At 36.4% G+C, this 27,413-nt stretch overlaps 1 pseudogene; it reads left to right on the forward strand.

Annotated features, from left to right (window-relative positions):
* The window catches only part of LOC121395120, a 304,569-nt pseudogene that overhangs the window by 98,205 nt on the left and 178,951 nt on the right, over window positions 1-27,413 (forward strand).

Genomic DNA, 27,413 nt, shown 5'->3' on the forward strand with positions numbered 1-27,413 from the left:
ATTTTTCTGAAGCCATTCAAGTTTTTAATGCCTTGTGGAGTTTGATCTATAAAACAGGTAAAATCAGTAAAACTATCTTTCTGTGTGGACAATTTGGTTATGACATGCAGTTAGTCTCTATAATTGCTTTACTTATATTTCTTGTGTTTCTTAACTAATGATGTGCTTGCTTCCAGAGGTTTCCATGTTACCAGTGAGCAGCATACCACCCCTAATAATTTGCTGGCATTTACCCGCTTTTGTTGCCTTCCCACAATCCAGGCCTGCTTACCCTGTTACTACACTGAGCAAATTTGATAGACCAGTGTTATAACACAAACATACTAAGTAATACTAATACCCTAACAGCCATTGATAGCAGGTTACAGTCATTTATTGTTGGTCTAGAAGACAAATGTGCACATGGTAAATGCTATAACAGCTTTCGTGTTTTATTTTTATACTCTCTAGGTTAACTACAGAGATCAAATCATTCATCACAAGAGATGTCTCAAGAAGAAGTAAGTGTTTATACTAGAATGCCCATTTACAGGCTCTGTTGTGAAATTATAAATTTTTTCTTTTACAGGGACACTTTTTTCATAGGCATGTCTTTCCCAGGTCCAGTTTTATTGATTTTATATACTTACATATGGGGGCAGATTTATCAAGGGTCGAATTTTGACGGTTAATAAATCCTCAAATTCGAACCCTTGAAGTAAAATCCTTCAAATTTGAATATCGCATTATCGAATTTGATTTTAGCGCAAATGCAAATCGAACGATTTTAAGCGATCGATCGAAGGATTTTTATTCAATCAAAAAAAAGCTTAGAAAAGTGCTGGGGAATGTCCCCATAGGCTAAAATTGCACCTCTGTAAGTTTAAAGTGGCGAAGTATGCAGTCGAAGTATTTTTTAAAGAGACAGTACTTCGACTATCGAATAGTCGAACGATTTTTACTTTGAATCATTCGATTAGATCAAATTCGATCGAATTTGACCAATTCGATGGTCGAAGTACCCAAAAAAATACTTCGAAATTCAAATTTTTTTCTATTTAAATTCTTCACTCGAGCTTAGTGAATCTGCCCCATGATATACACTTTTGTGTGACTTTTAAAGGGGCAGATTTATTAAGGTTCTAATGGTAAATTTGAAAAAATTCAAAATTAAAAGCACCAACTCGAATGTATATTTGAATGTGCGATTTATTACACCTCGACCATGGAAACAGTTCATATTTGAATATTCACCACCTAAAACCTGCCAAGTTAATTTACAAGTCAATGGCAGAGGTCCACTGAACTATTTGAATGTTACTTGCCTTCCTGACATGAGTTTTTTTTTTTTTTTGGAGAAAAACTCGATTAGAATTTGATTAGAATTTTCAGGTCAGGACTATTCGATCAAATATTAGACGTTCGAGTTGTTTCATAAATAACCTCCCAATAAAAACTTGATTTTTTTAAAAGTCTGATTTTATACTTAAAAATCTAAAAATTTTGGGGATTTTTGCATTCGGAGTTTAGTAAATAACCCTCTATGTGTAAATGTATATAAACGATCCAGTGAGTACTCGCACACCCTGGCCCTCTCAAATGTTAGAGATCCCTGGTGCACAGCAAAATGAGGAAACGGCAACCTCACGATCCAATGGCATCAAGAATTCACCGGCACACAGGTAATGCAAGCAGCTTATACCTTGCTAAGTGTTTATTGCAGCATGCATAAATGTATATAAAGCAATTTTAGTTTTTAGTAGCCCATTAACCACAGCCTGACCTCATTTCAAGGTGCTGATTATTACTGCTAGGGTACCAACCACTGCTGAGCATTTGAAACCTATGTAAACGACCTCGGTCAGCAATCATTTTCCTTTTTTTCATAAAATAATATGCAATGTTTAGTGAAGCATTAACTTCAATTTTTAAAAGGTAAACTGACTTTTATCCTTGAATTAGGTAATGTACTGCCCGATACTTGAGTTTTTTTCCTTAAAATAAGTTGTCCTATCACAATTTGCATCTGAAATTCCTGCTGTATTTATATCAGAACATTTTGCCATAGTGATGATGAACACTATTTCAAAGCAGTTGTTTACTTTGCAGAATCTAGAGTACTTAGCATGGTTTGACTAACAAAAGAAGCCTAAATGAAGCTATGCTGAGGGGCCTGAACCAATGCAGTTGCAAAGTATATCATTTTATGAATACAGAAAAAAAGGGAACATTGAGGGGTATATTTGTCAAGGGTCGAATTTTGAATTGAAAAAACTTCGAAATTCTAATTCAAAAACATCAACCAAAATTAATTTAAAATTTTTTTGGGGTCACATAGGTCCTTTTTTGATCAAATAGGTCTGTATTTGGCCAAATTTGAATTGTTCTAATTGAATCGAATTAATAGCGCAATCGATCTGAATTGATTAGAAGTTTTTACCCCCCAAAAAAACTTCGATTTTTCAAAGTCCACCAATTGACAAAATAATTTCTAGGAGGTCCCCCATAGGCGAAACAGCAATTCGGTAGGTTTTAGATGGCGAATGGTCGAAGTCAGATTTTTAAAGAGACAGTACATGATAAATTTCGATATTCGATTCTTTTTCAAATTCATATCGAATATGGACTATTCCCTAGTCGCAGTACACAAAAAATAGCTTGAAATTTGAATTTTTTTTTCATTTGAAAATTCACCTCGACCTTTGATAAATCTGTCCCTAAGAGATATTAGTCTGGGTTAGTACAGTTTAAATACATCTCTTTAAAGTTTCACAAACTACAGAACAGTAAAGTACCTTGCAGTTACATTGGGCAAATCCATTTGGCTGGCATTAATGACTGAAGAGAAAGAGGAATCCTCTGAAAAGCTGATTTAGGCTGGTCACTAATCCACTGTACCTGCTATCACTTTAACAATAGATGTGAAATGGTGATTGGCCTATTTTAGCACACCAACAGATTTTTTTTTATGATATCCTAAAGCAGATACATGAGAAATTGTAAATAATAGCACTCAAGACCATTTTATGTTTCAGTTATACCTATATCATATACAAGAACCACAAAGAACCTGTAAATGATATCTTTATATAAATAGCATTTGGTGATGTCATCAGTTATAATTGGTGCCCAATGATGCAGTTCCTTTCACACTACTCAATGAAACTTAATATAAAGTATATTACAAAGTATAACCCCCTCTTGTAAAATATTTGGATATAATGCATCACCTTGGAGGTCTGTGACCTGTGTAAAAGCCGCAGATGTGCTGTACTTGGTTATGATCTGTGATGGGACAATTTGCCGGCGTCAAAATGGGCGCCGGCGTCAATGTTGATGGTGACAAAAAAACATTGACATCGGCGTCAGAACCGTCGCCGGCATCAAGAAACATTTCCGAAGCAGGCAAATTTTTGACAGCGAATTTTCAAAGCGAAACGCGCAAATTTGCGACTGGCGAATCAATTCGTCCATCATTGGTTATGATATCAGCCTTTATCAGTGCTCAGGGATATATGTCACGAAATTATTTATAAAAATTAAAATAATACTATACTATATTAGAATAGTAGATGTCACCTTGGAGTTTCTATGACCAAACAAAAAAAACAAGGACTTTAGCCTTATAATTTAAATTAGGGGATACATTATCACCTACTGTATTTTAAAATTTAATTGGTTATCAATTAAATGACTCTCTAAACTTAGCACCAAATTTCCTCCAGCAATGTAGCACAAATGCTGGTGATGTCTTGCTTTCTATGAATTAAAGGAGCCACTACCCCACAAACTGGGAAACTAACTGTGAAACTAAATTAAGAATTACCTTCAGTATCAACCTTGATACCATATTGGTGTCTCCAGGAGAATTCATTTTAGCATATGTAATCTTTAAAAATAAAAAAAAATAAAACAATTCATAAAATTGAAAGTCATGAATTATATTTCGATACAGGGGCAGATGCTAATTTCCACGGAATAGAAGCCTGTAAGTTTATACTTATTCTTAGCAACGTTTTCTTCTTTCATGTGGCTACCTTTAAGAATGCAATTTATTTCTGAAATCAATGTTTATTTAACAGCTGTGTCTTCAAGAGGAAGAAGTGTCCAGACTTCAACAGAAAATGAAGTGTCTGCAAACTGAGGCTTGCAAGTTTTGGGAGAAATGCAATGAGCAAGTAGATCAACTCAATCAAGTATAAAAAGCCAAGCAACACATTGTCACATCAACAGGAGATATTTCTGGGCAAGGAATGAAAGTTGTAATCATCTTCTGTCGGCTGTCTTACTGCCTTACTTTCAAACAACAGAGTTTATTTTTAAAAATGCAAAAATATATAACTTAGCCTGTTATCCATCATGATTAGGACCAGGAACCTTTTTGTAATTTGGATCATCTACTTGTGGGTGGTTATTTATCAAAATCTGAAAATCTCTCATTTATTTCTGAAATATACTCCGACCAAATCTGCATGGGTTATTTCCTCTTATTTACCAATACATTTTCCAGAAAATTTCCTGTGCAGGAAAAAAACTCCAAAAAATGTTGGAAACTTTGGATCATACAAATTTTTTTCGGACTTTTCGCCGGAAATCGCCAAAAAACCATGAAATCTTTAGATTAGTGCACAAAACCCAGTGCAGATCAGGATATCTTTAGACTTCTCCCATTGATTTATATTCTAAAAAAGGTTGTTTATAACACTGTTTTTGATTAATCACGTTCACTCCGTGTACCGAAATGGCAGCAGATTATTAATATAAAGCTAATATGCTTTCTGCTATTCATAATCTAGATGTACTTAGACTTGTTTTGCTACATTGAGCCTCTTTAACACAATTGCTGGTCTTGGTTAAAAACATTTGCAAGCTTACATATTGGCCCATTGTAAATAATCTGTAGTTCTTTCCTAATGTCTTTTGGCCGTTTGCCTTGTTTGATGCTTATATACAACCTCGGCAGGTGTGAGATGCCGGATTTTTGGATTTGGACTTTATCCATCCTCAGGGTATAATAAATCCCAAAAAATTGTAGGTTTTTTTTCACAAAAAATTTGGATTTTATAGTAAAAAAAAACAAACCCTCGATTTTTCAAGATTCAAGGGATTCAGACTTTAATAAATAACCCCCTATGTCTGCTAAAAAATCATGTAAACATTAAATAAACCCATTAAGATTGTTAGGCCTCAAAAAAGTATATCTTAGTTTGGACCATGTATAAGGTACTGTTGCATTATTACAGAGAAAAAAAATAATAATTTTTAAAAATGTCAATTATTTTTTTAAATGCAGTTTATGGGAGCTTTCTAATTCAGAGCTTTCTGTATAACCAGTTTCAGAATAATGGATCCTATATCTGTAATTTTGAATTTTTTTTTTCAAACCTTATAATTGAGAGAAATTACATCACAAACATCATGAACCTTGTTTTGCAGTTTTGGTTTTCATAGTTGCTTGAACTAGCAATGTGCACAGGTGAAGTTTTTCTATTTTTGTTCTTTAAAGGGATACTGTCATGGGAAAACATGTTTTTTTCAAAACACATTAGTTAATAGTGCTACTCCAGCAGACTTCTGCACTGAAATCCAATTCTCAAAAGATCAAACAGATTTTTTTATATTCAATTTTGAAATCTGACATGGGGCTAGACATATTGTCAGTTTCCCAGTCATGTGACTTGTGCCTGCACTTTAGGATGGAACTACTTAGCTGGCAGGCTGTTATCTCTCCTACTTAATGTAACTGAAGGAGTCTAATTGGGACTTGGCTTTTACTATTGAGTGTTGTTCTTAGATCTACCAGGGAGCTGTTATCTAGTGTTAGGGAGCTACTGTCTGGTTACCTTCCCATCGTTCTTTTGTTAGGCTGCTGGGGGGGAGGGAGGGTTGATAGCACTCCAACTTGCAGTACAGCAGTAAAGAGTGACTGAAGTTTCTCAGAGCACAAGTCACATGACTGGGGGCAGCTGGGACACTGACAATATGTCAGATTTCAAAATTGAATACAAAAAAATCTGTTTGCTCTTTTGAAAAATGGATTTCTGTGCAGAGTTCTGCTGGAGCAGCACTATTAACTGATGTGTTTTGAAAAAAAAACATGTTTTTCCATGACATTATCCCTTTAAGATGAGAACTTTTAGTATGAGGTAGAGAGTGATATTCTGAGCTCTTCAATTTGCAAATTCCAAATTACCCTAGTAACCATGCATTGATTTGAATAAGAGACTGGAACATGAATAGGAGAGGCCTGAATATTACTGAAGGATCAGTAATATTAAGTAACAACACACAATGTTTTTTTTAGAAGGGAGTCAGCGACGCACATTTGAAAGCAGCAAAGAGCCAGAAGAAAAAGGCAAATAACTATAAAAAAAAATAATCAAACCCAATTGAAAAGTTGCTTAGAATTGGCCGTTCTATAACATGATAAAAATTACCTTATAAGGTGAATCGCCCCTTTAATTCCATTAGTACAATATGGCATTCAAACATCACGTAGATCTGGTCATTCATATTTTATTTCAGTGAATACACCACAGAAGTTTTATGAACTACAGAAAACCCTTTACTCAATGCCAGTTGGACTCAATGGTGCCCTGTGTCAAAGTTGCTAGCTCTGAAAAATAAGGAGCACTCTGCAAAGAGGGTGGCTGTGGAGAAAGTTGAACATATAGGAAAATGTCCAATGACATAACTAAAAACAGAATGTACTACCATCTCCCAGCAAGATAAGGTTGCCACCTTTGCCGGCATCTAAAATTGTTTGCTGCAAAAACCTCTTGCATCCTTTATTTTATTTTTAAGCACAGTAGCCTCTGAGAGTTGTAGAACAACTACACCCTTTTTTCTTATCTTCCACCTAGCAAAGGCCCTGCCTTGTGCGTTAAATGTTAAGTCAAGTGTTACCCTGCTCTACTGGTTTAGCTGGACAACAAATCTTTTGGTCTAAATTAGTCAAACATAGCATGACTTACGTATGACTCGATGTCGGCCCCCAACACCCCTACTCCCAAGAATACTCCAGACAATAATTATGGGTGAAAAAGGCGGCAGCATATTTTATTTCTTAACCTTATTTAAGCTTAATTAAAATAACCACCAAACAAACCTCATTATTATCACCACACTGAGTAGCCTGTTAACATGCATAAAACATTAGCCACTAAAGGCTGCATATAACCAAATGAATAACGTGTTGACATGTGTAAAATAATAGCCACTGAAGGCTGCATATAACATTTCACAATAACTTGTAATAACTTACAGTATTCCTGTTAACCAACCCTGTTCTCCTAAGGCTAAACCTCCATCCCTTCCTTCCTTCCTTCCATGCCTGCTGTGCCCAAGCCTAACCCCAGGTCCCTCTCAGCTTAACACTACAACGCCCTCTCGGCTACCCATTAGGGGAGGCCCACTACGCCACTGCTGCGACTCAACTACCAACCCTCCTTATCGGGCGGGCGGGAGGAAAAAGATGCTCCTCCTGCTGTTCCCAAGGTAAGACTGGCTTCGCCACTCACCCCTTCTATTTATGGCCTAAGCCTAACCCCTTCACCCCTGTTTACATTCCTACAATCCCCATAATGCCAAGCACCAACTCCCACCATAGGCCTACTCGTCCCTCAGTCATGCCCCTCTCTGCTTCACCTGTTCCAGGGGCGCTTTGTGGACTTCTTTACAATGGTCCAAATAACGACCTCATTTTCCAACCTTAGGCCAACCTTGCCCCACTACCCCCTAGGGGGAGTTCTATGTATATGATCAATACTACTGAAAAACAATAATAATAATAATGTAGATAGCATATGTATAAAAGAAAATACGGTTTTCTTTTGCTTAAATACATATAAATATTATGAAAAGCACCGTAGTATTGTTGAATGATTGGTGTGCCTTAACAGAGGAATTTCCCTTTCCCGCAAACATATACAGCCCCGCCTTGCCTTATTCCAAAGGTTTCTGGATATACACTAGGGTCAGAACCAGTGTTCCACAAGACAAAGCAGGATCCAGTGCACTTTTTTTGGGGTAATGGATCACTAACATCTGCTTCTTCGCTTCTTGGAGAGACTTGCGGTTGAATCAACAGTGAAATAAAAAATATAAAAGCTTAATTGAGGAAGAGTAAAACAAACAAAACTTTTAAAAACAATGTAATATGTGACAAAAAATGGAAAATTCAACACCAACTTACCGGATTTTTCTTTTCCTGGCTATCCATGGCAGCATTCACTCATGGGTTATTCCCGCCACTGTTAGGACAGACTTAAAACATCCTAACACACCTATATATAGATCCACCCCTTCCCCTCAAGAGTGTCTTTGTATCTTAGCAGTTAATCCAACACGGGGTGGGAAAACGTGAATGCTGCCATGGATAGCCAGGAAAAGAAAATTCCGGTAAGTTGGTGTTGAATTTTCCATTTTCCCTGGCCATCCATGTCAGCATTCACTCATGGGTTAATACCCTAGCAGTCAGGTGGGAGGGCAAATGCTTCTAATAGGTTCTTGTGTAAGAACCTCACTTTTGTTCTTAGAAAAAGCCCTTATGACATCTTTCAAGCCAAAGGTTGAAGAAGACAAACCTCGGCAGTGATAAAAGCAACATTACTTTACCTGTACAAAACTGCATAGTGGAAACATGTGGCTGAGAGGTACAGCTCTTCAGATGTTGTACCAACACTTGCATTGCTCATATTAATATAGAGCAACTGTGCTGAAAAGAACTAAAATATTTATTAAACTGTTGAAATGTACACCATGCCTAAACTGTAATGATTATTGCAGCAACCCTAAAAGAATATATGAAGAATGGCATAATAGCATGGAACTAATGCAGACAAATTTACCTTAACATATACATAGAAATAACTGCAGTATTTATTTGCCACAGGGCAGTAACCACAAAGGTGGAGAAACCCTCTTAAAATGCTGAACCCAGGTGGAGAACTTTAGTAATAGTATAGCCACTGAATGAAAGCAGAATCACACTTCTACCAACTAGACAGTCCAGCTATCTCCATATTTGCTCCATCCAACCAAAATATCTCATTAAAATTGAGCTTGAGATGGGATCATGAAAATGCTTAATTTATTTTGTATGGCTATAATTGTATATAACATTTCCAAATAGTGGCAAACTCTTCAGAATTGCATTATTAAGGATTATACCAATAGATGCACCACTACATAATAGCAATACCTGTAATAGTAGAGGATGTTTTATCACACTCCAGTATACATCGTAGGCCATGAAAAATCTGCAACAAAATCTGCAGTATTAATTCATATGTCTAAGATTAGACATGAATTACAGCAATGTTTATCAAAAAAAAATATCTGGTTTACTAGAGATGGTACTCCCCAATAGTGATGGGCGAATTTATTCAGCAGGAGCGAATTTGTGGTGAATTCCCGCAATTCGCGAATCCACCGTGAAAATTCACCGGCGTCAAAAAAAAAATGGATGCTGGTGTCTGTTCTTTTGGATGCTGGCACAATTTCACTAAAAACTGACGCCAGCATCCAAAAAAACGGAGGCTGGCATCAAAAACGAGATGCCAGCTCTGTTTTGTGAATTTTTCGCCGTTTTGCAAATTTTTCAGCGAAGCGAAACGCCCCAAATTTGCCCATCACTACTCCTCAAATATTGAAATAATGAACGAGTGTAACAATGCATACTGAAAATAATTGCACTTCTAGACCAACAATTAATATAAATCCTAAAGGAACAAGCAGTAATTTAACACATCTGATGTATGCAACAAGAATCATCTACATAAAGTATCTCTGCCATATCTCTACTAGGGCTTTATTTATTTATTTTTTTATTTGGAAAATCACTTGGTTGACCTGGTTGTAAACCAGACCATATCAATATGACCATATTCCACACCACAGTTTATGTAGACCCAATATACCAGATCATGTTCGCAATAGCTATTCTGTGTCACCACACTTTGCATTTTTGCAGAGATTTAAATTAGACTGAATATGGTTTACCCCAGTACAGCAGTAGAATTGAGAAAGTAGTAGAACCATATTATAGTTGAATACACCTGTTGTAACATAGGTGTGAGGTACCCCTCATTAATGCAATAGAGGAATGGTGGTGCTTAAAAGGATGCTATACCATGTTGGATTACTATCCAGAAAGAATGAGGCATTATTGTAATGCCATAACTACAGTATTATATTCTGTATAAGCAGTACCTAGATTAAAAATAAAAGCACAGTAATGCAATTCTGCAAAATAATTTAGAAGTAGCAAAAGATGCCATAATGATACTTACTGAATTCAATAGATGAACAAGCTAGAATCTAACCACAGTGTTACTCCTAATCTAACTGTAAGTCATAATATGGCTCTAGTAATACTTACCCTGCAGTGATACCTTAAACTGATTATAGGAGAGACAGCAAATATCTAATTTGAGTAATTACACTGAATCTAGCAGATAATATTGCTTGAACTGCCATCATATTGTAAAAATACAGAGCCTAGTAAAGGTATAAGGACGTCTTGAACTTGTGATCATGCAGAAATTTACTGAATACCGAGGTATATTAATAGTTCACTTACCTAGAACTAAAAAAGGCACATCATGTTTACCTGCTCTATAAACAGTATTTATTAGTAGATGCAATGTCCTGCTATCTTACAATAATACAATATTAATATCCTAAAAATAGCAGAAGTATAGTAATGCTAATCTGAGATAACACAATTAATATATTAGGTATAATTAACCCATCCTGCAATAATACAGAATTAACACACTGAACATAAAGACATATCAATTGTACTGAGCAAAAATACAGTATTATAATCAAATAATTAGCAATGTAATGCTAACCTACAATGATACAGCATTAATATATTAACTATATCAGGTATAGTAAACTAAACCTGCAATAGTACAGTATTAATATCCTAAGCATAACATAGGCATATTAACTTTAGCAGCAGTACATCATACTAAGTATTACTACATTGAAAATCAACACAGCATAGTAATAGAATGGTAACTTACAATACTACAATCCTAACACTAAGCATAGAAGAATTACAGCATCTTAAGCCTGCACTACAACTGTGTTAATACACTGAACACCTCAAAGATGTATCAATTTAATTAATAAACTGAACACAGCAGAAACGTAGCATAGCAATACTACAGTATCTATATACTGAACATAGCATTGTAATGTTATACTGTAATACTACAGTATTAATATAATGAACACATTAGCAACATAGCATAGCAATGATAACCTGCAAAACTGCAGTATTAATATACTGAAATTAGTGGAAATCTAGTATAGTAATGTTAATCTAATACTCCCGTATTAATAAACTACACACAGTAGGTACTTAGCATAGCAATGATGACATGCAAAACCAATATAGTAATATAATGAACAATGAGCAAGAATACAGCATAGCAATGACAACCTGCAAAATCACTAATATATTGGAAACCCAATATAGTAATGTTATTTTGTAATACTACAGTATTAATATACTGCACACGGTAGGTACATAGCAATGATAACCTGCATAACCACAGTATTAATATACTGAACATAGTAGAAACGAATACTACAGTATTAATATACTAATAGACAAGAGTTCTCTGCACTCAACCCATTATCAATATATTTAAGACAGAGACATTTTGTGCATACTGCTACTGAAAAATGCCTTACCCTTTAAACAAAACAGGGATTGTTTGTCTATATATTGCAATATATTTAAGCTGGCCAACTACGTCAAAGTCATCCCATATCTGGCCAGTAGGGATGTAGCGAACCGCCGATAATGTGTTCGCGAACGCCGTTCGCGAACACCGGCAAAAAATGCGAACAGTTCGCGAACAGTTCGCGAACTTCGAACATCCGAAAATCGTTCGATTCGAACGATCGAAGGATTTTAATAGTTCGATCGAACGATTTTCGTTCGAATCGAACGATTTTCGTTCGAATCGAACGATCGAAGCCATTCAATCGAATGATTTCATTCAATCCAATGGCTTCGATCGTTCGATTCGAACGAAAATCCTTCGATTTTAGCGATCGAATGGTCGAACGATTTTGACGCGAACGCCTATTGGCGAACGTCGCGCGACGTTCGCGAACTTGCGGCGGACGCGAACAGCCGATGTTCGCGCGAACAAGTTCGCCGGCGAACAGTCCGCGACATCCCTACTGGCCAGTCCTACGCTTGATTTTCATCTGATTCATTAAGAATTCTATTGCTTCATTATACATTTTACAAAGGGACTAAGTTTTACCTGCAACTTACTAGCTGCTTTCAAAGTAATACTCCCAAACTTGGCTGCCCTTTTATTAGACACCAGTGGGATCACCTGACTATAGCTGGGAAGGGTGGGAGCTACAACATGGAGCTGGTTACTGCTCCTGTATAACTATAACAAACAAGGGAAAGTTGTGCTCGCCACTAATTGGTAGATAATTGGTATCTGCAAGTGGAACCTTTTAGTCCCCAGCTGCCTAACAGGGACAGCCAGGATGCGAGTGCACCACAGTGCATACTTCTATGGCTCTTCAGAGAAAGAGAGGCTGAACTTTCTCTGGTGTGAGTACCCAAAACTGGGACCAGGTAAGCCTAAAAAAAAAATTCTAGCCTGAAAACAGGCACTCATCAGCTTCAGGACAGAAACAAGACACTCTTGAGAGGAAGGGTGGGTCTATATATAGTTGTGTTAGGATGATTGCTTAATTATTCTTTTAATTCTGTCCTATCAGCTATCAGTGGTGGGAATAACCCATGAGTGAATGCTGACATGGATGGCCAGTAGTGATGAGCGAATCTGTGGTGTTTCACTTCGCCAAATAATTACCGAATTTCCCGCGAAATTCATGAAACAGCGAAAAATTCGCGAAAATGCGGCGGCGTGCATTTTTTTGGATGCCCATGAATTTTTGCGGCGGTTTTGCGAATTTATGCGCCGGTGGAGAATCGATGGGAATTCGCCGCATATTCGCATCTGCCAAATCAATTCGCCCATCACTAATGCTATAACTCCTGGTATTCCCGTTTTTTAATTAGTCTTGACACTTTTTTTTTTTAATTAAGTCTTGACACTTCAGGTGTCTCTCTTTGCACCTTTGGGAAGTTTGTTCTTGGTGGTGCAATAAAAATAAAACATTCACTTATAAAAAAAAAAAAAAAACATGGTGCATGGGATATTATAAGCACACAAATTTGTGATTTAAAATGTTGTTTTGTGATAAAATAGGGCAAAACAAAAGGCAAGAAAGAAACACGATTATCAGATTCTCCTAAAGAGTATCCAATAGTATATACTGTGTAAAAGCAAAGATTAAAATACAGGGACCTACTGTATTTTTCCTCCTGTCTGTTAGTTGGAAATGTACTTTTGTTTGGTTATTTCTAATAAGTATCTTTAATAAATCACTTAGAATTTTCCCTTCATTGAACTGAATTATTTAGAATCTTACCAGAGAACAAAGAAACTTTAAAAAATCCCCTGCATAACAGTTTTGATTACAAGTCAAAAAGAAATGTATGGACTCATTCCAGTATACAGCAGTAGTTTAAATAAGCAGGATGTGGTGTGCATGCATTTATTTTATTTGAATAAAAAGTAGTTGCTAAACAATAACCTTCTATGTGTACATTTAAATGTGATACACACAAAGGAGAGGAAGCCTTGCGCTGTCCTGTGTTTCTTTTCCTAGTTTGCTTTTATGTGTTGGTTTTCACGCATGATTGATGCAAATTCCACTTCTGGCCTTTTATTCCCATCCTTCCTATGTTAAAGTGTCTCTCTTTTCAAGGTACTCTTTAATCTTCCTTTGCTGTGGCCAATATTTTTTTCTTTTTCATTTTTATGTTTCATCAGAGGAATCAGAGCTTTATTTCTTTCAATTCTGATTTAACTCATTGTAGTTTTTGGTTTTTAGATTACTTTGTGTTGCATAGTACAGTATATTAATAATGCCAGTGCCTGGCCAACCTAAAATTCGTACTAACATTTCCTTTAAGGTGAAACTTTGCCTGTGCTTAAACGAGAACTAAAGCATTATTGAAGAAGAAGGACAGAAATGTTGTACCTTATGTTTTGTGCTTCTGTACCAGCCCAAGGCAACCACAGCCCTTTAGCAGTAAAGATCTTTGTCTCCAAAGATGCCCCAGTAGCTCCCCATCTTCTTTTCTGCTGATTCACTGCACATGCTCTGTGCTGCTGTCACTTACTGAGCTTAGTGACCCACTCACAATATACAGTACACATAGGGGCACATTCACCAAGCTCGGGTGAATGAATAGAGGGAAAAAAATTTGAATTTCGAGTCGTTTTTTTGTGCTCCTCGACTATCGAATTGGCATAAATTCGCCTGAGTAGAATGATTCGAATAGATTGAGCGACAAAACGCTGCAACTATTCGCCCATTCGATAGTCGAAGTACTGTCTCTTTTAAAAATCGTTCGACTGCCTACTTCGCCAGATTAAACCTACCGAATTGCTTTAAAAGCCTATGGGAAAGTCCCATAGGCTTCTTTTCTAAGTTTTTGATCGAATAAAAAGGCATTCGATCGATCATTCGATCAAATGAAAATCCTTCGATCGAATATTCGATCGTGTGACTATTCGCCTGGCGAATATTCGCCCATTCGACTATTCGCAGCGCGTAAATTCGCCCGAATTCCCTATTCGATTCAATTCCCCAGTCGAATTTCGAGGGATTTAACCCCTCGAAATTCGGCCCGTGATACATCTGCCCCATAGAATATAAATGTCACAATATAAGGCTAATTAGTAATTAATACAGTTAATTACTACATGGCAGTACAGAAACCAGTACAATTAGCATCAGAATGTAATAATCAGCCCTGTAGTATCAGCTTATATTACAAATATTAGAATAGTATATGTCACCTTGGAGTTCTATGACCATATAAAAAAACAAGGACTTCAGCCTTTTTATTTTAAGGACAGAGTTATTTATCAATAAAGGACCCTCTAGACTTAGCACTGGGTTTCCTTCAACAATGCAGGGGTGTGCTGTGGTTTCTTCTATTACAGACCAACCTTATTTTCTGCTGGATAATTAGTGACGACCCCTAAGCTTAGCTTCTCAACAGCTGCTCAGAGCCCACTGAGCATGTGAGTGTCACAGACACTTTCCAAGATGGTGACCCCCTGTGACAAGTTTGAAGTCCTGGATCATTGCTGCTATTGAGAAGCTAAAACTTGGGGCTGGCGCAATAAGTTCAGTATATAAAATATGGCATTTGTAGCCATATTCAGTTTTGGAGTTTATTTGACCTTTAACTAGTCAGTCTAGTATAACCTACTGTACAAAAAAAGAAACTAGTCTGTCTGTCCAGTCTACCCAACAATTGTTTTGATCTTGTTTTAGTTTTTAACCCCTTTACTGACAGCATGTGGAATCTATAACACCCACACGGAAAGACCATAGTGCTGTTGCCAGAAATGAATTATTAATCAAAGAGTTAAATTAAAGCATTAAAGTGTTAAATCAGTTTGGTATGTACCCTGTGCATAGCTGTACCAGTATAGGATCTATTATCTGGAATCCTTGGAACCTAAAGTTTTTCCAAATAAGGGATCTTTGTGTAATTTGGACCTCCATATTCTTCCATACTTTGCTGAAAAGCTACAGTTTTATAATTACTGAGAAAAAGGGAATCATTTATTTGCTAAAAATGACTGTATGGAACATGGCCTTACCGTAATTTAGAGCTTTTTGGATACTGGGTTTGCAGATAAGAGATCCCATACATGTATTTGTTTAGTCAGTTAGCTTCTGCCACTTCCTTATGAAGGTTATATAATGTGTTTAATGTGATGAGAGAATCTGTCCTGTTTCGTTGGAAAATTTGCGGAAATGCAAAAAAATTTGCGAAACGGCAAAATTTCGGGAAACAAATTGAAGTCAATGGGCTTTTTATGCGCAACAATTTATATACTCGCGTAACAATTTTTTTACTCACGCAACAATTTTTCTCTCTCCAAATGCATTAAAGTCGATGCCTGTTTTTTCTTATGGCAACTTTTTGTATTGATGCATTAAAGTCAATGGGGCTCATTTATCAACACTGGGCAAATTTGCCCATGGGCTGTTACATATAGCAACTAATCAGTGATTAGCTTTTTAAAGCCAGCTGCAAGAAGATCATTGAATGCAGCAATTTGATTGGTTGCTATAGGTAACAGCCCATAGGCAAATTTGCCCAGTGTTGATAAATGAGCGCCAGTGGCCGTTTTTTCTTATAATGACTTTTTTTGTCCTAATGCATTAAAGTTAACGGGCATTTTTTCTTATGGCGACTTTTTGTATTAATGCATTAAAGTCAATGGCCGTTTTTTCTTATAATGACTTTTTTTGTCCTAATGCAATAAAGTCAATGGGCGAACTTTTAAAGGAGAAAATATTTTCAGAGGAAAAAAAATTGATTTTTTTCTGGATTTATTAAAGTCCAATGGTGTTAAAAGTCTGATGAAAAAAGTACTCCAACTCATACCTGCCAAGAACATGTAATAGTCAATGGCAGATGTCCAGTTAACAATTGGGATATTTTCTGATATTGCGCTGGGTTTCTGAAAAAAATTATAGCTTTCAGACAATTGGGCACAAATCGAAAAAAAATCTTAGGATTCTGATTTTTTTTCTGATTTTATTGTGACTTTTTCTGCACAAGAAAAATGTGCCAAGATTTATTGATAAATAGGGGGCAAAGTCTGTAGGGATTTGGTCAGTTTTCAGAAAATTGCAAGAACGTTTCAGATTTTGATAAATAACCTCCTTAGTTAAAGGGTCAGTAAACATTGTCCTTAAATGGAATGTAAAGGCAAAAAAATAAAATCCCATTTTTACTTTCTTTAATGAAAAATAAAGCATTTCTAGTAGTGATGGGCGAATTTGCGCAGTTTCGCCGGAAAATTCGCGAAATTCGCGAAACGGCGAAAAATTGCGCCGTTTTTGGCGCCGGCGTCCGTTTTTCGGAAAAAATTTTTTTGACGCCGCCGAATTTTTACCGCGAATTTTCGCGGGCGTTTCGCAAATTTATTCGCTCGGCACGAATCGTGCAAATTCGCCGCGAATTCGCGCCTGGCGAATAAATTCGCCCATCACTAATTTCTAGCATTATTCTATTTTAGACTTCAGTTTCCCTTTAATATGCATTAGATGGCATAATGATCCAGATTTAGTTTCATGGGAAAACCTTAAAGTGCATCCCATAGGGAAATCTGAAATTGAATTTATGGATAAGTTTCTCATTGAGTTGAATCTTGTTTTACACATTCTTATTCTTAGTTAGCTCCGTTTATTTTTTCCACTCTAGGGCAGTTCAGAGTGCACAGAACGTCTTGAGAATGTTGTTAAGGCTGTGGAACATGTTTTGAAAAATGCTTAGGTTTATGAAAATTTTGGAAAAGTAATGTTTATAAAAGTTTTTATTCGTCATGGTCATGATATACAATATCTTGATAAGTAAAAACCAGATAACTAAACAATCTTGAATTTGTTTCATTAGTAAACTTAGGTGGCTTCTTAATTTTTAATGAGTGGTAGGGAAACCCATAAGGGTGATGCAGTCACCAATATTGATGACTTGACTAAACTTATTCAGGTAGTCATTAGCTGAAACTCAAGTTTTATCCACAGTGTATGTTGCAGCCCCCCCCCCCCTCTGCTTAGAAATGGTTTTTCCCATTGGCATAATTGGTCTCCTTCACGTCACAGAGGGGTCTAGTTCCTGGATCAGCTCTGCACTACTGTACTGTACTAGTTAATTTCAGTAACCTGTTATTTTCTCTCTTTCTAAAATGTAATGAAACTTTCTAAAGTATCTGACAATACAACAGCCCTGGGGTGAGCGTTCCACAACTTCACAATTCTTACTTAAAAAATAATGGCATCATCAAGGTTGGGGTAACAGTAACAGATTGAGAGAAATGACAGCAAAGAAGATGAGAAGGAATTGGGCCCAGCTAGCATGATGGTAGGGATGGGCGAATTTGACCCGTTTTGTTTCGCCAACAATTTGCCGCTGGCGAAATGTCGCCGACGGCCATTAAATTCTATGGGCTTCAAAAAACGTGCGTCTTTTATTTTTGTTGGACGCATGACGCCATACAAATCTATGGACGTCATTTCCGTGGCAAACCAAGGTGAGAAAATTTGCCTGTCCCTAATGATGAGACCTTTTTCACTTGATGCTACTAGATTTTCCAATGCATAAGGCATTCTCATCACTTTTATTCTATTTCATACTTTCTAATGTGTACTTTCTCTCTCACACACATATATATATATATATATATATATATATATATATATATATACATACACAGGTATATATAGATATATCTATCTATCTATATATAGATATATATATATATATATATATATATATATATAGTATTGCCAATGGCAAGGAGAGTGTAATCCTCCAGCAGCCTATTAATTTTTTATTTATCTTTTTGTTTGTTGTGCTTTAAATAATGCTGGCTGACTGCCAATCGTTCATTTCTCACAAGGAATTTAGAGCATGGATATGTGCCAAGTTCTAGTGTGCCTTCTGTGTAACAAGCACCGAATTAAGCATTAATGCCCAAGGAAGTGTGTTGTGGGACTGCAATGCTTAGAACATCAATTGGAACAGAAATGGTAATTACCGTTCACCTCCATTGTGCAATACGTCATTACTTTTATATTCTTTCTAATTATTACTTAAACAACTGAGTAGATCTTAGCTAATTAAAACACTCGAGGGACTCAAAGCACATGCCAAATCCAGCTTGGCACAGCTAGAATCTTTGGAACATAAAGATGACTGACTTAATTTCTTCCTGTAAAAGGGAATTCAAGCAGTTTATTGCAGCTATTTATTTTTCTCCTGATATTCAGGTAAATTTTCTGAATTTTCTGAAAATTTGCTAATTTTAATGTTACTGAATTGTTTGATTTTTTTTAGTTACTTTGTAAAAATTTTCAATATCCTTTAAACTGCAGTGAAATATATTTCTCATAAAATATTTAATTTACACTTGGGGGCACATTTACTAAGGGTCGAACATCGAGGGTTAATTAACCCTCGATATTCGACCATCAATTAAATCCTTCGAATCGAACGATTTGAAGGATTTAAATCCATCGATCGAACATTTTCCTTCGATCAGAAATTGCTAAGAAAGCTTATGGGGAAGGTCCCCATAGGCTAACATTGGTGCTCAGTAGGTAGTCGAAGTTTTTTTTAAAGAGACAGTACTTGGACTATCGAATAGTCGAATAGTCGAATAGTCGAATAGTCGAATAGTCGAATAGTCGAGCGATTTTTAGTTCGAATCATTCGATTCAAAGTCGTAGTCGAAGGTCGAAGTAGCCAATTTGATGGTCGAAGTAGCGGAAAAAAAACTTTGAAATTCTTAGTTTTTTTCATTCTAATCCTTCACTCAAGCTTAGTAAATGTGCCCCAAACTGAATGTCGTTTGTCAGAATTTTTTTTCAGACAATTACTGTACTTTTTTTTACTCAACAACTCAGTCAAGTTTCCATGAGCATCATAATTTATTTTCCCATGAAATCTAAAAAAACCCTTACTCATTTAATGTGACATCTCATATGTACTAGCGTTTGTTTTATTCCTGAATTATTTTTTTCCAATTTTTGTCTTTCTGACCCTTACTTTGGTTGCCAGTTTGATAAAGCAGCATTGGTTTAGCTTTCTGCTTAGACATCATGGACTCCAGGCTTTACTAGCTCAGTGTTCCACTCTGTTTACTCTCTTCTTAGCTTTTTCTACTGCTACTACAAACTACCAGAGTTTTGAGCCTCTCTGCTACAGAACTGAATTTAATGGTTCCAGCTGAGCCTGGCTTGGCTTACCTTCAAGTAGCCCTAAGTTCCTTCTGCTTGGCGAACCTCTAGAAGCTCCTTTATTACCTGCAATTTTTCAATGCACAAAAGGACTTTTGAAATTGCTCTGTGTGCTAAACTAAAATACTTTGTAAATATACTTGACCTTTTAGCTGTAAGTGTGCCTTCTACCTGCTGTACTTAAGTACCTCTGCGGCCTGACTCTTCCTGATATTCTGAAAGACAAAAGACTTCTGCTACTTCTTAAGCTGTATCGCTGGCTGTGTTCAGTGAAATATTAATGGTTAAGGTTGACATTTCCCTATGCTGTGCATATTGCACTAAAGTATATATTCCTCAACATCATTATTACTGTAAAATATAAACAAATGCAAAGAGGTACTTTGCCAGCCTATGCAAAGAGTAGTGCAATGATTCTATAATACTTTGGAGAATTAGGGGCCGATTCATCAAGGGTCGAATATCGAGGGTTAATTAACCCTCGATATTCGACTAGGAATTGAAATCCTTCGACTTCGAATATCGAAGTCGAAGGATTTAGCGCAAATGCTACGATCGTACGATCGAAGGATTATTCCTTTGATGGAACGATTAAATCCTTCGAATCGAACGATTCGAAGGATTTTAATCCAACGATCGAAGGAATATCCTTCGATCAAAAAAACTTAGGCAAGCCTATGGGGACCTTCCCCATAGGCTAACATTGACTTCGGTAGCTTTTATCTGCCGAACTAGGGGGTCGAAGTTTTTTTTAAAGAGACAGTACTTCGACTATCGAATGGTCGAATAGTCAAACGATTTTTAGTTTGAATCCTTCGATTCGAAGTCGTAGTCGAAGGTCGAAGTAGCCCAAAAAACACTTCGAAATTCGACGTTTTTTTACTTCGAATCCTTCACTCGAGCTTGATGAATCGGCCCCTTAGTATTTGCAGTGTTGCCAAATAAATGGTGCCTTGCGGACAAGGTTTCTACACCACATTCCCATCTTTCCACTAATGTACAGTATTTTAAATGTTATGTATGCAGTTGTCTGACAAGACTGGGGACCTCCTATAACAATTAAATACTTCATAAGATTTATTTGTGTCATATGTAAGGAATGTGAAGGTAGTTGTGGATATACAGTATGTCCAGAATAAAGGCTATCCAAATTAGAGATGGGGAATGTGTTTGCCACATGCCCTTGTGTTTCTGATGCTGATCGAAATGTTCATATCATCTGACAGACTTTTGTCATTAATTAAAATATGAAACATACAATACGTGGCAGACACAGCTGTAGACAGGCCGGAATAGCCCTAGAATGTGTAAATTGAGTAAACAACCAGTATAAAAACCTTCTCTGACAAATCTGTTAACTAGCTTTATGAACTCAAGGAATGCTTTGACCACAAATATATAAAAATACCTACATACTAATTATATAAATGATGTTGGGAAATGAACTCCCTGAAGAAGTTGTACTTCTGAATGAAGTTGCGGGTCTCTTTGAATCAGTTGATGGCTAATCAAGATACAGGTATGGGATCCATTATCCAGAAACCCATTATGCAGAATGCTTAGAATTATGGAAAGGCCATCTCCCATAGACTCCATTATATCGAACTATTCAAAATTTTAAAATATTTTAAAAGATTTCCTTTTTCTCTGTAATAATGAAACAGTGCATTGTACATGATCCAAACTAAGATATAATTAAAGGACAAGGAAAGGCAAAAAAATAAAATCCCAATTTTACTTTCTTTAATGAAAAAGAAACCTATCTCCAATATACTTTAATTAAAAAATGTGTACCGTTTTTATAAGAAACCTGACTGTATGCAGTAAAATTCTCCCTTCATTTACTGCTGTGGATAGGGATTGTCAGATGGTCCCTAACTGTTGAGCAGGGAAACAATCATACTTATGAACAGCAGGGGGAGCCCCCGCCTTACTTCTCAGCCTTGCAGAACTCAAACAGCTTTGTCTATGAAGATCCCTAAGCAGCCCAGACCACACTGAATATGTGCAGGGTCAGGGTCAGGCAAAGATGTACAGTATAACAAAGTTACAAGATGACAGCCCCCTGTGGCCAACTTTGAAAGCATAAATCATTTGTTTGATTAGACTTTGTGGTGCAGTAAGTTCATGCTTATGTTTAGTATACAAAATACAGCATTTCTAGCCTTATTCTATTTTAGACTTTCCTTGTCCTTTAATCCTTATTGGAAGCAAAACCAGCTTATTGGGTTATTTAACGTTTATATGATTTTCTAGTAGACTTGAGGGATGAAGATCCCTTATTCAGAAAACCTCAGGTCCCGAGCATTCTGGATAATCTTTCCCATACCTGTATGTGTAACTGGAATTTGTTAGATAGTATTTTGAATTCCAACTTCAGTAACTCGGTCTTAGTTATGCATTGTGCAAATAACAAATTTCATACACAATGTATTTTTACAACAATACACCATCTTATTTTTAGCCCCTAACTATTGCCATTACCGTGGATGAAATGATGGTCCTTGTGAAGGCTCTTGACATTCACTTATACTGTGTCCTAATAAATAAAGAACACCCAAATATACAAACAAAATGTTCTTTCTTTATAAGATTATAGCATCACAATTAAATCCCAAGTCAGCAAACTGAAACCAAACCTGGATATTTAAATATAGATGTGTCTTTTTTCCTTTTCCCTTAACTAGGTAATTTCTTAGCAGCCAGATTTACTGAACATGTATTGGCACTAAAGTATGAGGGCCCTGATAGTTCTTCCCACTGCCCTGGCTATTCTAGATTTTTTCATGTGGAAACTTGAGATTACGTGAAAGCATAATAAATTATGTTTTATATTTCATAAAATGCTATCAGCAATTGTATGATATTTGGGGGGTGGGGACAAAAATACCCTCTCCACTTTTTCTTTTCTGTGATAATTCTGCTTAAACCTCTTGGCTCATTTTTCTCAGGCTCTTGGTCATCTTATTCTCCTACATGCACAATTGGACATGAGACTTCAGTTAAACATAATTGGAGTTGTCTTGATGATCCCATGAAATGCTTAACCCTGTGTAGCAATAGCAGAAATGTCATGATATCTGTCGAGCGCAGTGCATCAAAAGACAGAAGGAAGGTAACTGTTTTAAGGTTGGGCAATGCTCTACACTTTATATTAAAGAGGTAGTTCACCTTTACCTTTATTTTAAATTGTAGGTTTTCTAAAATGTATGTTTTAAAAAGGAATTTGTTTTGTCTAGCATCTCTGTAAGAACTGAGGCTGATTCTTCAACGCATATATAACAAATATAAAATATGGGAATAATGGTTGATAAGGGGGAGGTTTGGGAAATGAGTAGATGGAAGATCACTAGTGATGGGCGAATTTATTCGCCAGGTGTGAATTCGCTGCGAATTTGCGCGATTCGCCACCAGCGAATAAATTCGCCAGCGTCTTTGACGAGACGCCGGCGCCATTTCGCAAATTTCGCGTGAAATTCACAAATTTTTTGGCGAAGCAAAACGGCGCAAATTCGCCCATCACTAAAGATCACCTTCCCTGAGATTAGAAATGCACCAAATCCACTATTTTCAGATTTGGACAAATATCAAATCTTCCATTAATAATTCTGCTGAATCTGGAACCCTATAAGTGGGACTGCCATACTGTACAGGTGCTGCAGTAGTTTGTTATAAATCCTAATTGACAGGCTGAAAAGGGACAGTCAGTTTGGCGAAACAGTCAGGTTTAGGAATTCATGTAACAGTTACTATCAGTAAAAAAATATCTATATGACCTTTAGGGGGTTATTTACTAAAATCCGAAAATGTCTTAACTATCTTCTTATACCACTTTGACCAAACTCCTTTGCACATTTTTATCATATTTATCAATAAATGTACTAGAAAAAACTTGGTGTGGGAAAAGGCTCAATAAAATCGTTTATAATTTTACGATTTTTCAGATTATTACCCAAAAAACACGGATTCTTTGGATTATTGCACGAAACCCAGCTCAGATCATGATATCTTCCAATTGTAAACGGGACATCTGCCACTGACTTCTACATCACCTTGGCAGGTTTAAGATGGAGTACTTTCTTTTAACTTTTAACAGCATCGTGCTTTAATAAATTTCGAAAAATTCAAGGTTTTTTCCCTACAAAATAACGGTGTTTTTCCCGACCAGAAAAACTGACTTTAATAAATAACCCTCTTTAAACTCTTTAGAAGAGTTTTTTTTAGAGTCAGTGTGGCTTTAAGGATGTGCTTGGATACTGGCTAACATTGCATTAGAGATTAGCTGCACATACATTTTACTACCTAGTTGTAAGGGATTTTTATCTATTTAAAATACATATAAAAGTTTAGTGTATATGTATATAATATAAACAACTGCACATTATTTTTCATGATACCTTGATATACATCTTTTAGAAAGGCTACAGTTTTGCCTACTCCTGGCCATTAACTTCTGCTTTAAGTAAATTAAAGTAAGCCATTACAAATGTATTGCTTTTCATAAATCTGCTTAATGTTAGTAGAAAATGCAAACTACATGCCATTCTCATTAGAGAACTCTTCTTGGAATGCTACATTTGGGAATCAAGGTATGCATTTTGCTGGCACGTAATGAAGCTGAACCATTAGCTCACACAACACTTAAACAGATATTTCTACTTTGTGGGCTTCTGTGAATTGTATTGCTTTGCAAGGATTTCTTTATGTGCCTTTGGAAGCAATACAACAGAACTACTATTTTTGCATTTCAACTATGGTCACAAAATATATGCCTGTGTTTGGGCAAATTAAGCAATGTCATTCTAAGTATAGAAAATATGGTTTGGTTGTGCATTACAAAAGTTGCAGGAAAAAGAATTGTAAGAGGACACAGCCATTCTAAAATGTGTGTTGTTGATGCTATTTGAAATATAAATATTTGAAATGCTTAGGGGGTTATTCATCCAAGTCCGATTTTTATCTCAACATTTTCTGCTATGAACTTCGATCAAATCCACTCGGGTTTTTTATGCTTACTTTATTATTACATTTTCCCGAAAATTTGCTTTGCAGGAAAAAATCCGATTTTCAAAATGTTTTCGTTTTTTTCACCAGAAACTCTGATTTCTTGTGCTTTTTGCATGAAAACTCCAAAAACTTCACGAAACCCAGTGCACATCAAAAAATCATTGGGACTTCTCCCCCTGACTTACATTATATGCAACCTCGACAGGTCTGACAGGTTCCAAATTACCCCAGCAACCATGCTTTAATATAAACAGGAGACTGGAATATGAATAGGAGTGGGACTGCATAGAACGACAAGTAATAGAAAGTAGCAATAACTATAAATAAGTAGCCTTACAGAGCATTTGTTTTTTTAAGATGGGGTCTGAAGAAGGCAAATAATTGAAAAACTATAAAAAAGAAAAAAATGAAGGCCAAATGAAAAGTTGCTTAGAATTAGCCATTCTATTAAAATTTGAGATGAACCAACCCTTTAAGTGGCATGATATTCTATGTCGGGGACAAAAACCTACTGATAATAAAGGAGTAGCCCTTGGTTATTTTTTGCCATTAATGCAGGGGACATTAATACCTCTCTTAAATACCTTGATTTGGGTGCAGGGGATCATTTTTTTTTATAAATAAAACATGTTGATTAGCACTACTTTCTCTTGTACAGCTAGTATGTTCAGTAGTCCAAATTTAATCTAATGCGATTATACATCTTTTTAGTTACTATGGAAGGTGTTGTCAAGATTGACTCTACTTTTTTATCTTATTCCTTACATCTTCTATTCACAAGCATGTACTGATGATCCCAATCTTTTTGTATCAGCCTCTCACTTTCACATGTGTTAGCCTTCTTTTGCCAGTTTCATGGCAAGGCTTACACCATTCAGACTTCCTTTCCTTAAGTTGATGTTCATGCTTTCCAAACACAACAGTGTAATTTAGCCTAACACTGCAGGTAGACTAAATCAGTGTAGGACTGGCCAACCGCGATACCAGGAAAACTCCTGTGGGCCCAGGTGTCAGTGGGCCCTCATGCTGCTAAACATTCGGCCTATTTCATGGCCGTTCCCTGTTTCTATGAGAACAAAGAGGCTAAATAGATGGAATAATTATAGTATGTTAAGAAAAGAGACTAGGAGAATAAAGGTTGATTGAGGAAAGGAAGAATAATAGCACTGGGAACCTGGTCTAAGGTTTTTGGGTGGGCCCCCAGTGTCCCAGTCTGACACTGGACTAAATCCTGAAAGACAATAAGGTGTTTAAACTTGCCCATTGAGCACTGTACCAACAGAAGAGTGAAAGGCTGTTAAAAACATAATGAGTAGCAAATCACTAATAATTTAACAGAAAAAAATACTACTTATAATGTGTGGTTCATAAGAAAAGATCATCAACATATGGAATATTATTTATGTCTCTATCTAGATCCCAGTTAATTGTTTGTGGTAAGGATGCACCAATTCCACTATTTTGGGATTCGGGTGAACCCCTGAATTCTTTGTAAAAGATTCAGCCAAATACTGAACTGAATCCAAATACTAATTTGCATATACAAATTGTTTTGTGAAAGAAAATTCAGATGATTTTAAGGATTCGTTTTCAGTTCGGCCAGGCACAAGGATTCGGCCAAATCCTGCTAAAAAATACCAAATGGAATCCTGGATTCGGTGCATCCCTAGTTTGGGGTTTGTCCTCCAGACTTGATAAACCTGAAGAGAGTGTGTGTGTGTGTGAAGTCATGGGAAGCAAGATGAGCAGAGGGCACTGCAGCAGAGGAGTCATCTCCTGGAAGAGGTACTGAGTTTAGGTAGTGTAAGGCCTAGTGGTGTAATAGTACACTCTAGGAAGTGTAGGTGAGAGAGCTAATTGGCATTGGCAGCTATGGCCCCAACTAGGAGTGAGTGGGCATAGTGTTCCCAGTGGGAATCCTGCAAGCTAGTTTTTAAGAGGAAAGGCTAGGTCCGGAGAGTGAGCCGGCCAGGACCCAGGAGAGGTGCCTGCGAGCATGTGTCTCCCCTGGCATGTGCTGTTACAGCCAATGATCTGCAGAAGGCTGGAAGATTGAAACCTGTGAATGTGCTGCTGTTCTGCTGAGGGCTATGACAAATAAAGAGCATAATTGAACTACAACTCTCTGATTGTGTGTCGTCACTGGAGGCTTCTGAACTGAAGGTCAGTTACCACTTTTTTTAAGTATGTATGTATATATAAATATATATATATATATATATATATATATATATATATATATATATATATATATATATATATATATATATATATTACATATATTAATTTTCACATGTTATCAATCAGCTTTTGTAGTGAAATTATTCTCCATATAACACATAGCAAGGCTCTGTTTAGAAATTGCTTTTGGTGTTTTCTGTCTTTCTCCAGCATACAGTGCATTAGCATGAGCAGTCATCAGATGTCTCTAAAGAGTATTTGCCAGTTTACAGTATAAGAACATTCATGAGAAGTGTCTTTCAGTGAAGGTGATGTCACTTGGTTCATTAACTGGGCTGTGTATCTAAGGCCTT

This window comes from Xenopus laevis, chromosome 6S, assembly GCF_017654675.1.
Source record: "Xenopus laevis strain J_2021 chromosome 6S, Xenopus_laevis_v10.1, whole genome shotgun sequence".
NCBI lineage: Eukaryota > Metazoa > Chordata > Amphibia > Anura > Pipidae > Xenopus > Xenopus laevis.